Raw genomic sequence first — 21475 nt, forward strand, 5'->3', positions numbered from 1 at the left:
TCTCTTTCTTTTCCCTTGGGCGTTCCACCTGAGAGATTGTCTTGTGATGCTCAGGGATGGTTTTATGGAGTGTATGGCCAATCCATCTCCAACGCCATTGGATAATCTCTTTTTCTGCTGGCTGTTGTTGTGTTTGTTGCCACATAGGCCTGCCACGATAACACATTTTGCTGGGCGATTAATTGCCCCCGAAAATATCGCGATAAGCGATATTATTGCGACCGGTTAGAGAATTTTTTTTGAGAAATTTATTTCCCAAAACTTTTATTTTGAAGCCCACCGCTCCGTCTTTTCCGGTTTTAGACTTTTATTTTGAAGCCCACCGACCGGACCGGAAGTATTGTTGTGATTATCCTAAGCAGAACATATGAGCCGACAACTTGTCTCGTCCGGTTGTTTTTGAGCTAATAACAAATGTTGAGATTGTTGGTGAACAACTAACTTTAGGTTAGTTTTAACGTTAGCTACTAACGTTAGATGCAGCTACTACAGGCAATCAACGATGAGGAGGAAGCGTCAAAGCAGTATATAATAGAATAGCTGTGGTGCGTAAGCACTGCAGCACGACTCGAAACTACCGGAGTGTTATAATAAATTAATTCATGTTTAACTTGTGTCCAGTCCTTTGACTAGCCCCACCCGTTCATTGTAAACAATGATGCATGTAATTGTATTAACGTTATTCTGTGTTGTACTTGTAGCTATGCTATACGTTGTATTTCGTTTGTTAGTTATTTAGCTAATGTTGTTAGCATGGAATGAGAATCAACGCTCTATCTTTCATCTTTATTTAGCAGTCCAGTTTCTCCGGGCAGTAGCGAGTAACTACTTGGGTCTAAAAATAGCTAACGTTACACTACAAATAATGCTACTTGGTTAAAAGGAGCAACACTATTGAGAAATGTAGTTAAGCTGTGGCGTTGCCCCACGGAGCTCCCGTGCTGTACTCTAGTAACGTCAGCGGCCCGCCTCCCAACACGGACAGTGACTGACAAGCGGCACTGGTTCCGCCTCATTAAAACAAACGCGCAAATAGCAATTAATCGCGCCCGTCAAAATCATTGCATTCATTTAAATTATCGCAGCAATTAATCGATTTATTGCTTATCGCGGCAGGCCTATTGCCACATGTCTTTGTTTCTGATGGTGTTAGGCCAGCAAATCTGGAGGATTCGGCACAGACAGGTGTTTAGGAAAACTTGTAGTTTATTGGTTGTGGTGACAGTGGTCCTCCAGGTCTCAGCGCCATAAAGTAGGACTGACTTCACGTTGGTGTTAAAGATCCTGATCTTGGTTGTGATGGAAATATCTCTTGAGCTCCAGATGTTCTTTAGTTGGAGAAAGGCTCCTCTGGCCTTGCCAATCCTGGCTCTCACATCAGCATCTGTTCCACCTTGCTTGTTAACCATGCTGCCCAGGTAGGTGAAGTTGTCTACCTCTCCCAACGCTTCTCCTTCCAGAATGATGGGTGATGTGTTATCAGCATTGATTCTCATGACCTTGCTCTTCCCTCTGTGGATGTTAAGCCCAAGCCGAGTAGAGTTGTCAGTAGTGATTAGGGCTGCAACTAACGATTATTTTGGTAGTCGACTACCGATAATTTTTTCGATTAGTCGACTAACGATTATTTCTGTCACACCCTTCATCTCTGCTTCCTGTGGGTGCGGCTCCTTTTCCGGGCTCTTAGCAGACTTCTTAGCTTAACATAACAGACCGACAGTAAGTTTGGGGGAACTAATGGGATAACTGGGGTTGCAACAAAAGTGCAACTAGGGCTAAAAACACAATGAAATCAAATAATAATAATAATAATAATAATAATAAATAATATATCCTTCTTAGCAGACTTCTTAGCTTAACACATCCCATGGAACTAATGGGATAACTGGGGATGTTGTTTGCTCCTGACAAGAGTCTCAAAGTCTGGGGTGATGGTAGACAAAGCAACTCTGAGGTCATGCTCAATGTCCAATCTGTTCCTCTGCTTAGTCTTCAGCTGGACCAGAGCTGAGAAGCCACTTTCACAAAGATAGGTAGTGCAAAAAAAAATAATAATAATATTTTTGTTTATTTAATTTTTAGTCGACTAATCGAAAAAATAATCGACAGATTAGTCGACTACCAAAATAGTCATTAGTTGCAGCCCTAATTGTCGGCATAACAATGGTAGGAGAAGCCATGAGACGTGATAATGTTACCCAGTAGTAGACCTACAGTATAATACTGCTATACCAGCTGCTATAACAAAACCAAAAACGATCGGTATCGGCCAATATGGCTCATAGACTATCGGTGGCAAAAAACGTTATCTGGGCATCCCTAAATAGTAGTGCAAGTAATTTAAGTGCAGTGATGAAGGCATAAGATTAATCAAATGCTTTGATAAAAAAGAAGCTGCCTTTTAAAAATGTCTAGCGTGTTTTCTTCCCCTGATATTTATGGGTAATGTGTTCCACAATTTTATGGTGTAATTGACAAAGGCTGCATCACCGATCTTCTTATGACTTTCTAGTGACCTCTACTAGACCTGCATCTGATGATCGCAGGGTTCTAGCTGGTGTGTAGTTCATGAGAGAGTTCGCAATGTAGCTAGGGCCATTTAGAGCTTTGTATGTGAGGAGGAGGCCCTTGAAGTCGATTCTGAAAGTTACAAGAAGCCAGTGTGGAGTAGCTAGGAAAGGACTAATGTGTTCTCTTCTTTTGGTTTTGGTTAACATTCTAGCTGCAGAGTTTTGAATGAGCTGGAGTATTTTTTTTTTATTATTATTATGTTTTTGGTAGATTTCTTTTATTGGTTTTTTACTACCGGGCAGTCCGGTAGAGAGAGGAAGAATGGGAGACAGAGCGGGGGGAAGACATTTGGCAAAGAATGCCGGATCCGGGAATCGAACCCAGGTCGGCCGTGCCGCGACGCAGCGTGTTACGTGGTTCGCCACTTAGTGCTGGAGTCTTTCAGTGGTTTTCTTGGGGAGGCCAGTGAAGAGTGCATTACAGTAGTCTAGCCGGCTAGATATAAAGGCATGAATCAGCTTCTCAGCATCATTTTGGTTTAAATATGGTCGTACCTTTGCTTTGTTTCTGAGGTGAAAGAAAGCTGCTTTCGTCACTTTGTTTATATGGGAGTTGAAGTTAAATTCTGAGTCCAGGATGACACCAAGACTTGTCACTTCAGGTTTAATCCAAGGAGTTAAACCTCCTAGTTTTGGGACCAACTAGTAGGACTTTGGTTTTGTCGTCGTTTAATTTAAGACATTTTTATCGTTCAATTTGTTTATTGCCAACAAGCAGTTGGTAATGGAGTTTATGGCTGTCACATCATCTGGTTCAGCGGATATGTACAACTGTGTATCATCCACATAGCTGTGGAAGTCAACACCATATTCCAAAACCCAATAACCTTTTCAAGACTATTGATTAGGATGTCATAATTTCGCTAATAACACATCAAATCAAATTTATTTGTATGGCCCGACAAGGCGACAACACACATTAATGTCCCCATGGGCCGGACAAGTCTTCTTTAAACAAGTCAAGAAGAAACATCACAATAAATCAAGACCAAAACAAAAACATCAAAGTCCAAAACATTTTAAATAAATGCAACACTCCCAGACATACCCCACGCGAAGGTAAGGAAAAACTCACTAAAACCTAGCAATAGGAAAAAATGCACCACATGCAATGTGGAGGAGAGAAACCTTAGAAGGGCCGTTTGTCATTTCATCAATGACAAAACTGAGGAAAACGAAAACAAACCATGTGAACTTTGGAAATTACTCAATAATCAACTAGGCTGCAGTAAAAAACTTAAAACCAGATTCTCAAACATAAACATAAAGACGGACAACACACTCATCACAGACAAGCTGGATGTAGCCAATTACTTAAACATCTTCTTCACAAACATAGCCACAACACTGGTAAACAGTGAAAAAAATCGAATCTACGAATTCCAATCTGGTTTCAGAACATCCCACTCCACTGACACATGCCTTCTCTATTTGAACGACCACATCAAACAAGAGGTGGACGCAGGCAAATACTGCGGCATGGTCATGCTGGACCTACAAAAAGCCTTCGACACTGTCAATCACTCCATTCTGATTGACAAGCTGAAAGCAATTGGTTTTGATAGTTTATCAGTGAGCTGGATGCAATCCTACCTGGAGGCGAGAGAACAGATGGTGGAGGTAAACAGTACTCTATCCCCCCCCCTCACAGTGAGCTGTGGTGTTCCACAAGGAAGCATACTAGGACCGCTACTAGGGATGCCCCGATCACGTTTTTTGCCACCAATACCGATCACCGATCGTCGTGAGCCATATCGGCCGATACCGATCCGATACCGATTGTTTTTGATTAAAAAGAAATGAAAAATTATTTTATATAAAAAGTTTTTTTTTTTTTTTTTATAAAATATATATATTATATAATTAGACTTGTACTTGTATTATCTGCGAGACATCGCCACCACGCAACAAGTCAAAATGCTCACTATCTGCAAACAGCTCCACTGTCTGTGTGTACTCTAGTAGCCCAGCTCCAAAAAGGATTCTCCGGCGCTGCAGCGGGACCCCATTGGTAACGTTAAGTGCTTTGGTCATTTCACATTCAGCAAGCCCTCAGCTCGAATACGCATTAAATCAATGTTATAAGACATTGATATCAAGAGCTATCTGTAGCTACTGCTAGCCGGCTAGATGACGTTAAGACAGAACTTTAGTTCAATGGGACATTTCGTTTTGAACAGTAAACGAACGTCAGCTAACGCAAGCTAACTGAGGTATGAACATGAACTACTAGACTTTCTGGATCATTTGTTGATATCAGGAGCTATCGGTAGCTAGCCGGCTAAATACCGTTAGACAATGCCTACTAAACGTGAATAGTTGACTGGGTAATTTTGTTTAAACAGTAACGATAGCTAGGTAGCTAACGTTAGCGCAGGTCGAATGCAGTGCACTACAGACTCGAGCAGAGGAGCCGCACCTCTTTGTTTACAAACTCTACACGGGGGCGGGCGGGGCTAGGGAGGAGGAGCAGCGGCAGTTTGCAGGTCGTGTGTGTCTGAGACAGACAGCGAGTGAGAGCTTCGCTTGATCGGTTTCCGCTATCGGCGAATATGACTAATTATCGGAATTCACAGATTGCATATTTATACTGAGTATCGGCCGATAACGATCGGTGGCCGATCGATCGGGGCATCCCTAACCGCTACTGTTCCTAATTTATGCAAATTACATGTTGTCAGCTTGTGACTGCAACTTGTTCCTGTTTGCGGACGACTCAGCCCTGCTGGTCTCTGACAAGAACAAGTTGCAGGTTGAAAACCCTCAGCTCGGAACTAGGCAAAATCTGCATATGGCTCGCTGATAACAAACTATCATTACACATGGGCAAAACAGAGTCCATTCTCTTCGGTTCAAATAACAAACTCAGCAAGACCGACGGCTTCTCAGTTACAGTGGGTGACAATATTGTCACAAGGAAAGATGAAATTACCTACCTGGGGTCCATCCTAGAGGCAAATCTTTCCTGTGACAAAACGGCATCCAATGTAATAAAAAAAAGTCAACCAACAAACTAGATTCTTGTACCGGATCTCCTCTCTGTTAAACAAGAATACCCTGAAGACTCTGGCAGGAGCACTCATTCAAGGGTACTACGACTATGCTTGCACCTCGTGGTACCAAAGCACCTCAAAGGTACTAAAAACAACAGATTACAAACATCACAAAACAAACTGGTCAGACTACTACTTGACCTTACCCCTAGAACCCACCTCACCCCTGCACACTTTGACAACCTAGGATGGCTTAGAGTAGACGACAGAGTACAGCAACTTGCAATGGGCCTGGTCTACAAGATACACTATATGACTATGGTACCCATGTACATGTCAAAATACTTCCCAAAGGTCAGTGAATACCACGACCACAACACCAGAGGAAGCTCAACAAATCATGTTAAACCCAGATTCGGCTCAAACAAGGGACTAAACACGTTTCGCAATTATGCCACATCAATGTGGAACGCCCTACCCAAAGCTGTAAAGGAATGTGAATCACTACCCACTTTCAAAACCGCTCTTAAAGAGCACCTACGGGAGGCTGCAATTCGAAACTGGCCACCGTAAATGTCCAAACCCCCCACCCCCACCCCCTCCTAATAGACAGTCTCCTCCCCACTGCATGTATATTCTATCCCCGCCGTATGTATATTTCTCTCCCACCCACCCACCCCCTCCTAATGTACAGTCCCCTCCCCATCATATGTATATACTCTGTCAGGATCTATGGGTAACAGTACTGTATATTTGAATACTGTATATGTCACAAATGTATCAGTACTAAATACCTGTCATGTATGTTGAGTATGTCATAAATGTCACTGAATTGAAAATGGGGGACCCTGATGTAAACAAGACAAACGTCTTTCTCTGGTCTGCATCCCCTTAACAATTGTGTGTATTGAGCCGTACTGTATTGTACCCATTCTGCAATCTGTTAAATAAAGTTTTCATTCATTCATCTCTCTTCTTAGATGTCGGTGATAGTAGTGTTGCAATAAAACCGGCAAAACAATTGGTAAGCATGCACTCATAAGTAGGGATGCCCCGATTGATCGGCCAGCGATCGGTATCGGCCGATATTCAGTATAAATATGAGATCGGTGATCGGTGATAATGCTTTATTTTCGCCGATCGTCAAAACCGATCGAAAAACATGATCCAATTCTTAGCGGAGATCTCACTGCTGACTTCTCTCTCAGACACACAGAGCTGCCTGCAGCGTACGGCCCCTCCTCCTCCTCCTGCCCCTCCCTTACCCGTGTCAACACAGAGGCTGCCTCGGGCAGTCTGCTCTGCTCTGGTGCATGCAACGGGAGCTAACGTTGGCTACCTACCGAGCTAACGTTACTGTTTAAACTAAATGACCCAGTCAACTATTCACTTTTAGTTTAATACATGAGGCATTGTCTAACGTTATCTAGCTGGCTAGCTACTGATAGCTGCTGATATCAACAAATGCTCCAGCAATAGTCGAGTGCATGATAAGTTACCTCCATTGACTCGGTAGCTCACGTTAGCTCACGTTAGCTCTAAACTAAATAGTTCACTGAGGCATTGTCTTTTATTTTTTTATTTGTCTGTTTCCCCCTCCTTTTTCCTCCGATTTTCTCCCATCCCAATGTTAGTCGTTATGCCAATTCCCAATCCCCTTCCTGGTCGCTGCGCACTTACCCCCCACAGTCGGTCTGGGAGAGTGGAGGCTATCACGTGCTTCCTCCGACACACGTCTAGCCAATCAACCGCTTCTTTTCACCTGGCAGCGCGGACTCTCACTGAGAGCGTGTAACGTGTGGAAGGATCACACTACCGCCCTTAGATCCTATCCGCGCTTAGCAGGCGCCCCGACCGAACTGTAGGAGTCGCTGTTTACAACGACCCGGACCCACCCCGCCAGCTTCTCCCACCCTCTAATACTGCCAATTGTATTAGTGTGAACGGCCAGCCAAGCTGGTGACAACCCCGGAGCTGTGAGCTGGATTCGAACAGGCAAATCCAGCGTCTCCGGGGTTGGTGACGAACGCAATCTCCGCTACGCCATCTGACTGCCCCTACTGAGGCGTTGTCTTAACGTTATCTAGCCGGCTAGCAGTAGCTACAGATAGCTCCTGATATCAATGTCTTATAACATTGATTCGATGCATATTCGAGCTGAGGGCATGCTGAATGTGATTTATACCAATAGGGTCCAGCTGCAGCGCCGGAGAATCCTGGCCGTAGCTGGAGGCTACTTGAGTACACACACAGTGGAGCTGTTTGCAGATGGCGAGCATTTTGACTTGTTGCGTGGTGGCGATGTCTCGCAGATAATACAACTACAAGTATGATTATATAATATATATTTTTTATAAAAAAATAAAAAAAAAATATATTTATATATATATATATATATATATATATTTTTTTTTAAACAAACACATAAACAAACATGACAACACACGATTAGATATACAAGCATTGTAAAACAGTGTACATCAGTTAACTCATCGTTTGGATAAATGTCTTATACAAGATATACCCCTAATACCTGCTATCTATTCCCCTACACACATATGCTCCTGCTCGCACCCCCCGCCCTGGACCCCCCCATGGATAATCCATCCATTATCCTTCGCTCCTACCCAAACACTACCATTAAATGCTAGCTTTTATTCTCTCCACCACTTCTAACCACATTGTCAATTTGGATTAATTGAGACCCAAAGTTCTTGCTGTAGATATTTCTAGATAAATCACATCGAGATATGTAAGAATCCAGACCTTTCGGCAAATTTTTTCCGGTTGAAACCATCGTGATGCTATCAGTCTTTTTAGCCACTGTAATACCAGCTAAAACCAATCTCTTTTGTTGTATAGGTACTGCATACATGCATTAAAGCATTCCGTCTCCAGACGGATTTCCGTCAATTTGATTGGGGAGATCCGTCCATTTGATTCGCAGTCTGACGGAAGTATTTGCATGATTTGTAGATGCATACAGATTGAAACAAAATTGAGCCAATCAGAGGCGCCAAATATGGAAAAGGGCTTTTTTTTCCTATCGCGCCAAGCAGTCATCATCACTCAGCGACTCGAGAGACAGGTCGCCTTTTTTGCAGCCTCACGCGTCAACTGCTTGTTTACCAACGTCACAGCCACCACGCTGCTTGCACTCGCTGCTATATACCGATTAGCTAACGTTAGCTTAATAGCGTCTGTTAAATGGAAGGAGTAAGCCGGCCACTAAAAAGAGAACCCACCGCGGGGTTCTCAGATGAAAAGGATCAGCGGGACCACCTAACAAAAAGTTTCGAGAGGAGAGGACGTTTGAAGAGACTGGCTAGGCAGCGCTACTGGGGGCTGTAGTGGTGAGTTAACTTGTTCCGTGTGCCGCAACGATGTCAAAAAGAAAAACAGAAACAACACGTTTGTCATTGTCGTGTTACTTCACAGTACAATATGTGAGTCCCCTGCTGTGGTTGTGAGTATACGTTTATTAGCTTAACTCCGTAGCAACATCACACAGGTGTATCTAGACAGTCTCCTCCCCACCGTATATATTCTCTCTGTCAGGATCTATGGGTAACATTACTGTATATTTGCATATCGTATATGTCACAAATGTAACTACTATATACCTGTAGTATGTCCCTATGCCATAAATGTCATGATGTCAATGTCATGCATGTCATAAATGTCACTGAATTGAAAATGGGGGACCCTGATGATGTAAACAAGACAAACGTCTTTCTCTGGTCTGCATCCCCTTAACAATTGTGTGTATTGAGCCATACTGTATTGTACCCATTCTGCAATCGGTTAAATATTGATTGATTGTTATAACGGATTGCAGAATGGGTACAATACAGTACAGCTCAATACACACAATTGTCAAGGGGTTGCAGACCAGAGAAAGACTTTCCTCTTTACATCAGGGTCCCCCATTTTCAATTCATCATAACATATATGACATACATGACATACAGATAGATAATACTGCTACATCTATACATTTATGACGTACCAGATTTACACAGTATTGTTTGTGATACAATAAGTCTAAAAAAGAGAGCATATACATTTGACGAAGAAACTGTACATTGGAGGAGGTTGGGTGGAGGGGGGGGGGGGGACTGTACATTGGAGGTGGTTGGGGAGGGAAGGGTTGGGTAGGCGGGGTGGGGGGGTAACTGTACATTGGATTATCGACGAAACCGAAACAAGTAGGCTCCCTTAAAACGCCAACGCTATTAAAAAGAAATACAGTGGAGGTTAAAATAAGAATATGACTTGGCCTGAAAAAAAATTCAGTCAGGAGATTTTTTTTTGCTTTAATCCCTGTGCATATTCAAAAACATCATTCAGCAGTAATATAGAGGGGTGTACACTGTACAGGTATATTCAGAATTAAGAGATTTGATAATTGCTGGGTCACTTCTTCCCAGAATATCTTAACTGGTGGGCAGTCCCAATACATGTGCATAAATGTCCCCTCGTCCCCATTTGTACATAAGGAGCATTTTGAGTCTTGTTTAAGACCCATTCTGTTCAGTCTTATAGGAGTCAAGTATGTCCTATGAATATAGTTAAGATTGATATATATATATTTTTTTTATATAAAAAATTAAAAAAAACTATATATATATATATATATATATATATATATATTTTTTTTTTATATACCAAAAACGATCGGTATCAATCGGTATCGGCCGATATGGCTCATAGACGATCGGTGATCGGTATCGGTGGCAAAAAACGTGATTGGGGCATTCCTACTCATAAGTGCAGGCATTAAAGCGTTCCGTCTTGAGACGGAATTCTGTCCATTTGATTCAGAGTTCCGTCCATTTGATTCGGAGTCTGACGGATTTCCCATCAATTGGCTACCTGGTATAATATGATTTGTAGATGCATACAGATTGAAACTAAATTGAGCCAATCAGGCGTCACATATCATGAAAAAGGGCTTTTTTTCCCTACCGCGGCCACGCCAAGCAGTCATGGCGAGCAATAATGGCAGGACGCACGCAGCGACTCGAGAAACAGGATTACGCTAATAGTAGAAAAAAGTCTCAGTCAAGCGACCTGCACAACCCCGCCCCCACACACACACGCTACTGCATCAAAGTTACTTATGATTAACAAAGGCATTCGTTTTGTGGCATTAACGTTATAGTTACACGTTCAATAACATCAGCGTATTTACCCGAACATATAGCATTGTTGTTGGTCATTCATAGCTCAGTTCCTTCCTTTGCTCAGAGAGCCCGTACTGAATTGTACCCATTCTGCAATCTGTTAATAAAGTTTTCAATCAGACAAATGTATAGAAAAGCTTTTATTATAACATTCGTTTCAGTATAATCATCATGCCTCGTTTGGTCACCCTGCGGAGCGCTGGTAGTCTACTCCGGTAAGTTTGTTATTGATTCTCTCGTCTAAATCCATGGCGGACTTCCCGGAAGTAAAAAACGAATAAGCGCTTGCTGATTGGTAAGAACAGCAGAGGCGGGTGCAAGCGGTGTGACGTAATTGGCAGAATCGACTGTCAATCAAAATTGTTCTGTTGCAGTCTACCTGCATTGCTTTGGTTGAGAGTGAGACTGAGAGATAGTGCTCTCTTATTAAAACTCATAAACAAGTCTTGAGCAAGACAAGTTAGTCTGTTAGGTTATGAAAGCCAGTGAGTATTGTATAACTCAGACTTCAGCAATAATCATGACTCATGAGCATTATAAAATAAAAACACACATGGCATGGTGGAATACCATAAAGTACCATAAGTAAGTAAAGAGGCCTATGTTCATATCGGTGAGCACAATTTGTAACACAAAAAAAGAGACGTGTATAATTTATTCATTTTATTATTATTATTTTATTTGTTGCCATGCCTAAAATAATAGTCAAGCATAGGGCTAAAACATTTTCATAAACAATAATATAATTTTTAGTTGTATGGTTATAATAAAAGCTTTTCTATACATTTGTCTGATTGATTGATTGAAAACTTTATTAACAGATTGCAGAATGGGTACAGTACAGTATGGCTCAATACATACAATTGTTAAGGGGATGCAGACCAGAGAAAGACTTTCATCTTGTTTACATCAGGGTCCCCCATTTTCAATTCATCATAACATGACACACATGACATAAAGATAGACAGTACTGCTACATCTTTACATTTATGACATACCAGATTTACAAATACAGTATTGTTTGTGATACAATAAGAGTCTAAAAAAGAGAATATACATTTGACGAAGAAACTACATTGGAGTAGGTGGGGTGGAGGGGGGGGAACTGTACATTGGAGGTGGTTGGGTGGGTGGGGGTTGGGTGGGTAACTGTATATTGGATTATCGACGAAACCGAAACAAGTAGGCACCCTTAAAACGCTAACGCTATTAAAAAAAATACAGAGTGGAGGTTAAAATAAGAATATGACTTGGCCTGAAAAAAAGTTCAGTCAGGAGATTTTATTTTGCTTTAATCCCTGTAAGTGTAATGAAACACAGATAAGTGCATGCAATAGCAACTGAACATTTTGAAAGATAAAAAATAGAGCTGATGGCGGATCTATTTGAGGCAAGGGGGCAGCGCAGAGAGGGTCGCATCCTCCCGGTCATCATCACGGGTCATCAACACTCCGGTCATTAGGCCTGTCACGATAACACATTTTGCTGGGTGATTAATTGTCCCAGAAATTATTGCGATAGGTGATATTATTGCGGTTTTGAGAGAATACATTTTTTTGAGAAATTTATTTCCCAAAAGTTTTCAATTAACCTTTTTATTTTTTTTTACTAATATAATGATAATAGCATAATTGTAACTGAGGGGTACAATTCCCTGACTGTATTACTAGATATGATACTTACTACCACTACCTTTGTACTTAATATTCGGCCACCCAGTACACGGCATAAATATATTATCATAAACACTCTCACGTAGATGAAACGGATCCAACACAAATGTACGAAGTCGAAACAGGTCTTTATTTCTACACAGCGATGGTGTGTAGAACAAGCACTTAATCACTTAATTACATTTATGAATTGAAATAGTATGCACTTTTATGGCAAAGAGTATTAGTCGGTATATCAATAGATAATGTCCAATCTCTGAAGGCGCAGGTGGTAAATATACGACCTGGAATAGTTGAGGAATAACAGCAATGATACTTTAATGATTATATACTAGATACACTAGAGGGGATTAATCCGGTCGCTTGTAAGCCGACAGGAGTAGGAGGGGGGGGGGGGGGGTAGAATCCGGCTGCCTCGTCCGGCCAAGGGTATCCCAGGTGAACCCACTGTAGTGCCGTTCAATGCGCCGGCGATCCTTGGACCACAGATGAAAGCAGGTGGACTCTTTGTGGGCCGGCTCTCTCCGGTCCACGGGGGAGAGACGTGAAGCGACCTCGTCTTGCAGAGCGTCTCCTCACCTTGCGTCCTCTCCAGGGGGGGGGGTTCCAACACACGGCAGTGTCGGGGGTCTTTATCCATGGAATAATCAAAGTATACAAAGCATAATCCGTGCCTGGGAAGGCGGGCTGTCGTCGGTAGAATAATCCGGTATACAGGTCCACTCGCTCGTCGGCTCTGGGGCTCCTCGGGTGCAGCTTCACATGGGGTCAACCACCCTGGGTAAGCAGCCAGTTCTCTGCCCGAAACGATGGGGTACTGACTACGGTAGTATTCTCACCGCACGAAGCACTATATATTAACAGACTATTATTAGCTTAATAGACTACGTCCAACTCGACGATATAGTGCCAAATATGACTATTCAAATATTAATATACACGATGTCTCAATACCGATGGTAGGCGAACTTGGCCTTACTCCCACACGTGGCGTCGCGGGGAGGCTTTACGTCTGTGACTCTATTGGAGGGTAAGAAACTGGACTGAAAAGAAAGTCCTACTTTAGTAGCGCAGTATATATACGCACTATGAACAAATAGTCCCATTAGTGGTGCGGTAGCCAGATTCCTACGCGGAACTAGGACTTGTTCGTACATGTGGAGCGGTACGTTTGAACTGGGTCTGAGGGGTATGGCAGCCTGGCACCAAGGTCTCGACCAATAGTAGAATGGAGACTATTATGGGATGTTCAGTAGGCTAGAATGGATATTCAATGCATATTGTACAAGGAATATACAAGGGATATCAGGAAATATTAGAGAATATACAAATACAATTAAATATATATATATAAATAAATATATATATTCGGTTTAATCTGGCCCTTCACAACAATAATAATGCAAGGAAACCGTTTCAAAGTGCAATAAACCTTTATTTAACATTGGAAGACATTTTAAATATCCTAAATTACTACCTAACCAATCAGATCTGCGATATGCGGTAGCATCACAAGCAGAGTAACCTCGTTCCCAGTTTTATCTCTGTGAGAGCAATGATAAAACGAGCAGAGCAATATGTGTGGACAAGAGGCGGGTTGCTAGGTTTACTGTAGGAAGGGGCTTTTAGACCAATATTTTTTTTTTTGCTTCGAAAAGAGGGACATCCTCTCAATATGCAGGACGTGTGACATTAGGTCAAATGGCTGTGCAGTACAACCAAAAGCGGGACACCTGGTCACCCTAACTGTGGCTCGCGTTTGTTTACTGTGGCTTGCGTATTATGTGATGGGCAAGCTACTTGGAAAATGTAGTAAGCTACACTACCAGTTACTCTCGATTTAAATATAGCTCAACTACAACAATAGCTATCCCCAGATAAATGTAGCAGGCTACACTACAAGCAACATGGCAAAAATAGCTAGCTACATCGACAAAACTTTTTCGTTTTTTTTCGGTTTTTCGGTTTTTGATCAAGTTTCCACCAAACAAATAGGCAGGCAAAAAATGCTCAGTTTGATTGTTTATTATAAAACAAACTGAAACTGGAAACAAGCCCTCTGTCTGGCTTTTTGTGTCATCCTTTTAACATGTACTTGTATTATTAATGTACCTTGCGGTTGGCGGCTACGTGGCGTAGTGGGCAAGGCGCTCGCCACGAATGCAGAGACGCTGGGGTCGCCTGTTCGAGCCCAGCGCTCCACATTGCTTTCAGTTTAGCTGGTCGTTCATACTAATACACATTGGCCGTATTAGGGGGTGGGAAACTGATGGGTGGGGATCGGGCGTTGTGGACAGCGACTCCTACAGGTCGGTTGGTGCGCCTGCGCAGTAGAATCAGGAAGTGTCGGGGGCAGCGTGAGCCTCCCACGCGTTACTCCTTGCCACTGAGAGATCGAGCTGCGCAGGTGAAAAGATGCGACTGCTGTTACCTCAAGTACCGGAGGGGACTTGTGCTATGTATGACTTAGTCCACATTGCAGCCGGCTTGTGGGAGGCAAGAAACGGCGTTCGTGACAGGGGAGGGTTGAATTGGATGATACGAAATTGGGATGGGAGAAAAAGTGGATCAAAAAAAATATATGTACCTTGCGGTTGCGGTACTATGTACAAAATGTTAATAAAGTATGACCAAAATATATAATATCTCTATTGCAATGGAGACTTTTCAGCACAGGATAAACTAGGGATGGGCAAAAATAATCCAGATCGATTGATCACATGATGTACTCGTGGAGGAAAACGCTGTACAAAATAAACGTCTTTTCCAGTGTTTTAGACTTTGCTCTTTTATTTTGAAACCCACCGATTGGAGCGGAAGTATTGTTGTTATTATCCTAGCAGAACCTATGAGCGGACAATTTGTCTCGTCCGGTTCTGTCTTTTTGAGCTAATGATAAAACAAATGTTGAGATTGTTGGTGAACAACTAACTTTAGGTTAGTTTTAATGTTAGCTACTAACGTTAGATGCAGCTACTAGTCTACAGGCAATCAACGATGAGGAAGCGTCAAAGCCGCATATAATAGAATAGCCCTGTGGTGCGTAGGCACGACAGCGCAACTCGAAACTACCTGTTATAATAAATTAATTCATGTTTAACTTGTCCCTGTGTCCAGTCCTTTGACTAGCCCCACCCGTTCATTGTAAACAATGATGCATGTAATTGTATTAACGTTATTGTGTGTTGTAGCTATGTTATACATTGTATTTCGTTGGTTAGCTATTTAGCTAATGTTGATAGCATTGAATAGCATCAACGCTAGATCTTTAATCTTTATTTAGCAGTCCAGTTTCTCCGGGCAGTAGCGAGTAACTACTTGGGTCTAAAAATAGCTACACTACAAAGAACGCTACTTGGCTCAAAAGGAGCAACGCTATTGAGAAATGTAGTTAAGCTATGTAGCGTTGCTACTGCCCAAGATGGTGCTCACAGGAGCTCCCATGCTGTACTCTAGTAACGCCAGCGGCCCGCCTACCCACACGGAGAGTGACTGACAAGAGGTACTGGTTCCGCCTCATTAAAACAAACACGCAAATAGCAATTAATCGCGCCCGTCAAAATCATTGCATTCATTTTAATTATCGGGCGATAAATTGATTTATTGCTTATCGCGACAGGCCTACCGGTCATCACTACGAGACAGCCGGAGACATGGAGACAGGGGGGACATTAGACAGTTTGCGTGATTGTGATGGGCGGACATAGCAATAGATACAAGTGTTAAGCATATATGTGAATATGTGAGAAGACGGTAAGAAGCTGTTCCATGGCCTCGGTGGTGCACGTAGAACAGTCGCTGCAATCTTGGCCAAGACCCCGAGACATCCACCACCTTGGTCAACACTACGAGACAACCACTCAGAGAGATGGGGGGTTGGGGACAGGGGTTAGAGAGTTCCCATGTTTTTAGTGGGCGGAGATGGAGCAATAAATACATGTAGTGAGCATATGCATGCATGGTGACGGTAGAATCAAAGTATATAAGAAAATTGTGAAATTGAGTAATAGATAGAACTACTGCAAGAGTATACAGGATGAGATACAAGACAATAGCTCAGGGCCGTATGCCCCGGGTGGCAGGAGTAACCACTCAGAATTGGTCATGGCAGAGCAGGTAAGGTTCAGCAGTGCAGGCCAGACAGAAGGCGGTATGAAGCTGTTCCATGGGACCGGTTGAGACAGAGACAGAGGTTAAAAAGGTTCTCCCATGTCTGCAGAAAAGCAGGCATGGGAGCAAATAGACATTAGACATGCTAACTAAACTAGACAGATTAATCTAAGGGTCAGTCCCCGACCAGGTGAGATCAGGGTAGGTTGAAGGAGAGAGAGAAAAGATGGGTCTTAACTCTTTAATTGCCAGACCCGAGATTTCTCGTGTTAACTCGCCATGCGTTGGCTGCCAGACCCGAGATATCTCGGGTTTTGGTCGTTTTTTTTTTTTATTCGAAATTTGTATTCATTATTCATCCACGGACCTCTGTGTTACCATAGGAAATTATTTCACCCTTTGAAACCTTATATCTTACCCTGTGTTACGTTCAAATCCCTCCAGGCACAGTTTTTTGGGTCAGGCGAGTCGAGCGGTTCGCCCGATCGCATTGCAACGCGTCAAATGCCCCCGATGTTGTGGTGGATTATGTTGGCGACACGATGGACACCAATACTGGGAATCACGATCAGACAATTGGAATATTCTTTTTGGGGTACCTCCTAGTGAAGGTAAGGACTATATGACATCAATCCTGCTTTGATCCAACCATGATTTCACCTCGATTGCAACGACCATGTGTAACATACTCCACAACGTATGCCGTTGGTGACGATCAAAGCATCAAAAAACGCCCCTCCCCCCCCCATTTTCATGCATTCATGATGAAACATAATACCTATGTACAGGCAAGAAGCGCCAATACTTATAGTAGAATTCAAGTAGCGCCCTATAACTCAGCCTTTCGAGGATTATCCTGGATCACTCTGAAATTATACTTATATTCACCACGGGATATCATGCAAACGTATGCACGAAAAAATTATCTCTTTTTTGCATCTTGGACGGAAGAAAGTCACTGTCAAATGACCATAGTATTGTCCCCATAGCTATAATATACAATATAGATATAGCTCTCCAAACATAGTGACGCACAGTGAAAATATGTAATGGAAACCCGGCATGTTAGCTACAAGGCCAAGGCTAATAGCTGGCACTGAATGAGTTAAGCAGGGGTTTAAAAGCTTCAACAGAGCAGGCGCCCCTGACGACGGCAGGTCATTTGTTCCACAAGTAGGGAGCACGGTAGACAAAGGCTTTGTGGCCGGCAGATTTCTTTTTAACCCTAGGAATCGATAGAAGCCCCGCATTTTGTAAGCGCAGAGCACGAGCGGGCGAGTATCGAGAGATGAGATCGGATAGATAGAGCAGTGCGAGCCCATTTACAATTTTGTAGGTGAGGAGTAGCACTTTAAAGTCAGATCTGGCTTGAATAGGAAACCAGTGTAAGGCGGATAAAACTGGTGTGATGTGATTACATTTTCTAGTTTTAGTTAGTATCCGACTATCCGTGCAGCCGCATGACTGCAAAAAAAAAAAACACTGGTCTAGATGTGATGAGACAAAAGCATGAATTAGGGTTTCAGCATCAGCCAGAGTTAAAATGGGGCGAATCTTTGCAATATTACGTTTGGTAAACAAACGTAGTGCTGAAAATATACACTTGAAAATGCCTGCTCATTTGATAGGGTTAATGTCTTTACTTTTGGCTACATTTGAAAAAGAAGCGCAACATTAATGAATATGTTCTGTATTGATCGATTTATGGCGTGATATGAATCTCGGCCCTGTACCGGGCCTGTCGGGCTTAAGGTGTTAATTCTAACTAATCCATGTGGTGAAAAGTCACCTCATGCTATGTGTCTACTTGAGAATGAACAGTCACCTCTGTAATTTCACTGTAAGGCACGGTTCCTCAGAAGGTATTAAAGCATAGATCTATACTAGTGATGTTAAGATTCACCGATTCGCATCGGTGCACCGGCATAAACGTTCAAGATGCGAGTGCACCGGTGGAATAAGTGTGCATCGGCTACAATTCAGGTTGAACTCGCGATGCATCTGTTGTTAGGGTCATTGCATCGGTCAAAACCGATTCATTCATATAATTTCCTCTCATCCACTTCTGTCAGCACTCAGCAGCAGAGAGACTATCTTTGCTTCGCTACTACAGAAGGCGAGAGCCACGTCACAGTTATTAACAAACAGTGGAAGTCGAAGAGGAGACATGAATTGAATTGACCAACTGGCTAATGTCAGTAGCCGCTGGCTAACGTTAGCCACTGTTAGCCGTTCAGCTAACGCTAAACTATCTAACTAACTAACTAACGTGACTCTGCAACACCAGTTCCATTAGTGAGGAAATGGGGGGGGGGGGGGGGGGGGGGGGGTATATTGACGACTCTTGACAACCGGTTCAAAGATAACTTCACATTTATTGGCAATATCGCTTCCTCCAGGTTCCAACTGTGTTGACAAAATGCCATCATGGTGTGGTGAGCTACGGAACATCAGAACACTCAAACTCAAACGCTCTCTCTCTCTCTCTCTCTCTCTCTCTCTCTCTCTCTCTCTCTCTCTCTCTCTCTCTCTCTCTCTCTCTCTACACGTTCAATGATTTAAAAGTGGCCAAACGTTACAATATAAATACTAAATGGTGGATAGTTGATGATAAACATTTTATTTCATTATCTGAAATATTATAAAATCATTAAGTCTGCTATAAGCCATTATCCCTTTGTGTGTGATTATTATTGTCTCACAGTAGTGTATATATAGCTACATTGTGTGTGTGTGTTTTTAGCTAAAGTAGATAGAAAACACAGTACTGTGCAAGTCTTAGGCACCCAAGAGTTTTTATATAAATTGTCTTACAGTAGATTATTTTATTTTTAATAATAATATAAGCTGCATATAAGGAATACAACCAAATCCTCTGTCATACCATAAAATTTTATCATTATTTTGCATCGTGTTGAATCGCATCGTATCGCCCCGAATCGCATTATGTTTAATCAAATCGTATCGAATCGTATCATATCTCAACAGGGGTGAATCGTATCGCATCGCATCGCCCGGTGCTTCAAATGTATCATTAATGTATTGTATCATATCGTTGGCACCGTATCGAAATGCACATTGCATCGCCCTCAGTGATGGTGTTGGAGCCATATTGACCCAATTTGAGTTTGATGGGAAACCTGTAACAAAAATATATATTTTGATTTATGGATTATATTAATAGTTGATATGAAATTGTACTTACCTGTATGATTTAAATTAATCTTGAAATGGATAATTACCTGGACACTTAACTGTTGATGACTGTGGGGGTGTGGCATAGATTACCCCCCCCCCCCCCTTCTGGAGTCTTCAAATCAGTGAATGAAATGTTTGACAGCTGAGTTAGGCTATGGTTAGACTAGTGTATTCCTGGCGTTTTTTTATACGTTTTTGACGACGTTTGATGTCCTATCTACACAGAAATGCGTTTTTTGGCGTTTTTTTGTGGATACGGCTGAAACGCAAAATTGTGTTTGCGTTTGGAGATACGCAAAAAAAACGCGCCGACAACAGCGTGTAGTCTGCACGCTAGCCGTTGTTGCGAAAACGCCCATGCGCAGTAGATATCATCTGCGTGCCCTCCCGGTGACAACAGTGTGTGTGTTTGGGACAGAGCTCCGTGTCCCAAATAGCTTCAGCTACCATGTGTTGTCAAGTTATTGTTATAAGGACCCCAGTCCAAGCTACAACAGTCTGCATTCCCTTAACAATTGTTTGTATTGAGCCGTATTGTATTGTACCCATATGCAATATGTTAAATAAAGTTTACATCCATTCATTCTGCTAGCATTACCGATTGGCATGAGCAGCTGGCTAACGTGAGCTATCAGGATTCAGACCCTGTTAGCTCAGAGTTCCTCTTTCAACTTAACAAGCATTAAACAAAATGGCCCAGTCATCTATTCACCTTTGTTTAATACACACAGCGTTGTCTCTAATGTTATCTAACTACTGATAGCTCGCGATATCATCAGTTTTGGTGCCGGCTAAGTAGCGTGAGCTAACGTTAGCTTCTAGCCACAATGCTATATTGTTATAATGGCATACTCCATTGACGTTAGCATGCAGCTAACAATGCTACCGATCGTTTTTTAGACTAACTATCCGCTCTTGGTGGTCACTTGTGTTGATGTTAGTTTTGTTTCATCAACAAATGACAGGCAGAACACACAGTGAATGTATCCGTTTTGTTTATTGCACTTTTATTAGGCTTTGCTGAAAAAAGAATTGCTGCATTGAATAAAAAAAAAAGATGGTGGCGCGGCATAGGCGCCTGCCTTATTGACATTTTCTTTGCTGGAGCTTCCACCAGGAAGTGTATTGGCACATTCGTTCTGATTGGTTGAAATTGCCTTCATGTTTGCCACCTACTGCCACCTACTGCTTTGGCAGTGTACTACATCAGTGTGCTCTGGTGACAAAAACGAAAAAAAAACGAAAGTGTGACTCGAGGCGCATGACGTCGCGGCGATACGCGGCGATGCGTATAAGAAAACAATACGAAGATGATACGAAAGGTGTAACCTCAGCCTTAGACAGCAGCGTTTGGTGTGCAATCGTTTTTTGACCGCATCAAGCCAGACCAATTATATCGTTTACTTTGTCAAGATCCTGTTCGATATTATTTTATTTAGTATAGAAAAGTCAACCGGAGTTTATGTTTAATAAATGTACATCTACTTACATCCTCTCTGTGCGTGCTTTATGATGAATGCGCATCGACCAACTCTGCAACTAACTCCAGTGGCTAAATGGAAATTTATGAAGGATTAGCCACTTCAGATGGAGATGCACATCCCTAATCTATACATAGCCTTAGACTGCAAGTTTACAACCCTATCTTTTCATTGGAATGTTTCTTTCTCTCTCTGTTCCCCAGATCCAAATCCTGTCCTGCTGCCCGACAACCAATACGAATGACGCCTCAATTCCTCCATGTC

The sequence above is a fragment of the Notolepis coatsorum genome, assembly GCF_963971535.1.
Source record: "Notolepis coatsorum genome assembly, chromosome: 14".
Lineage (NCBI taxonomy): Eukaryota > Metazoa > Chordata > Actinopteri > Aulopiformes > Paralepididae > Notolepis > Notolepis coatsorum.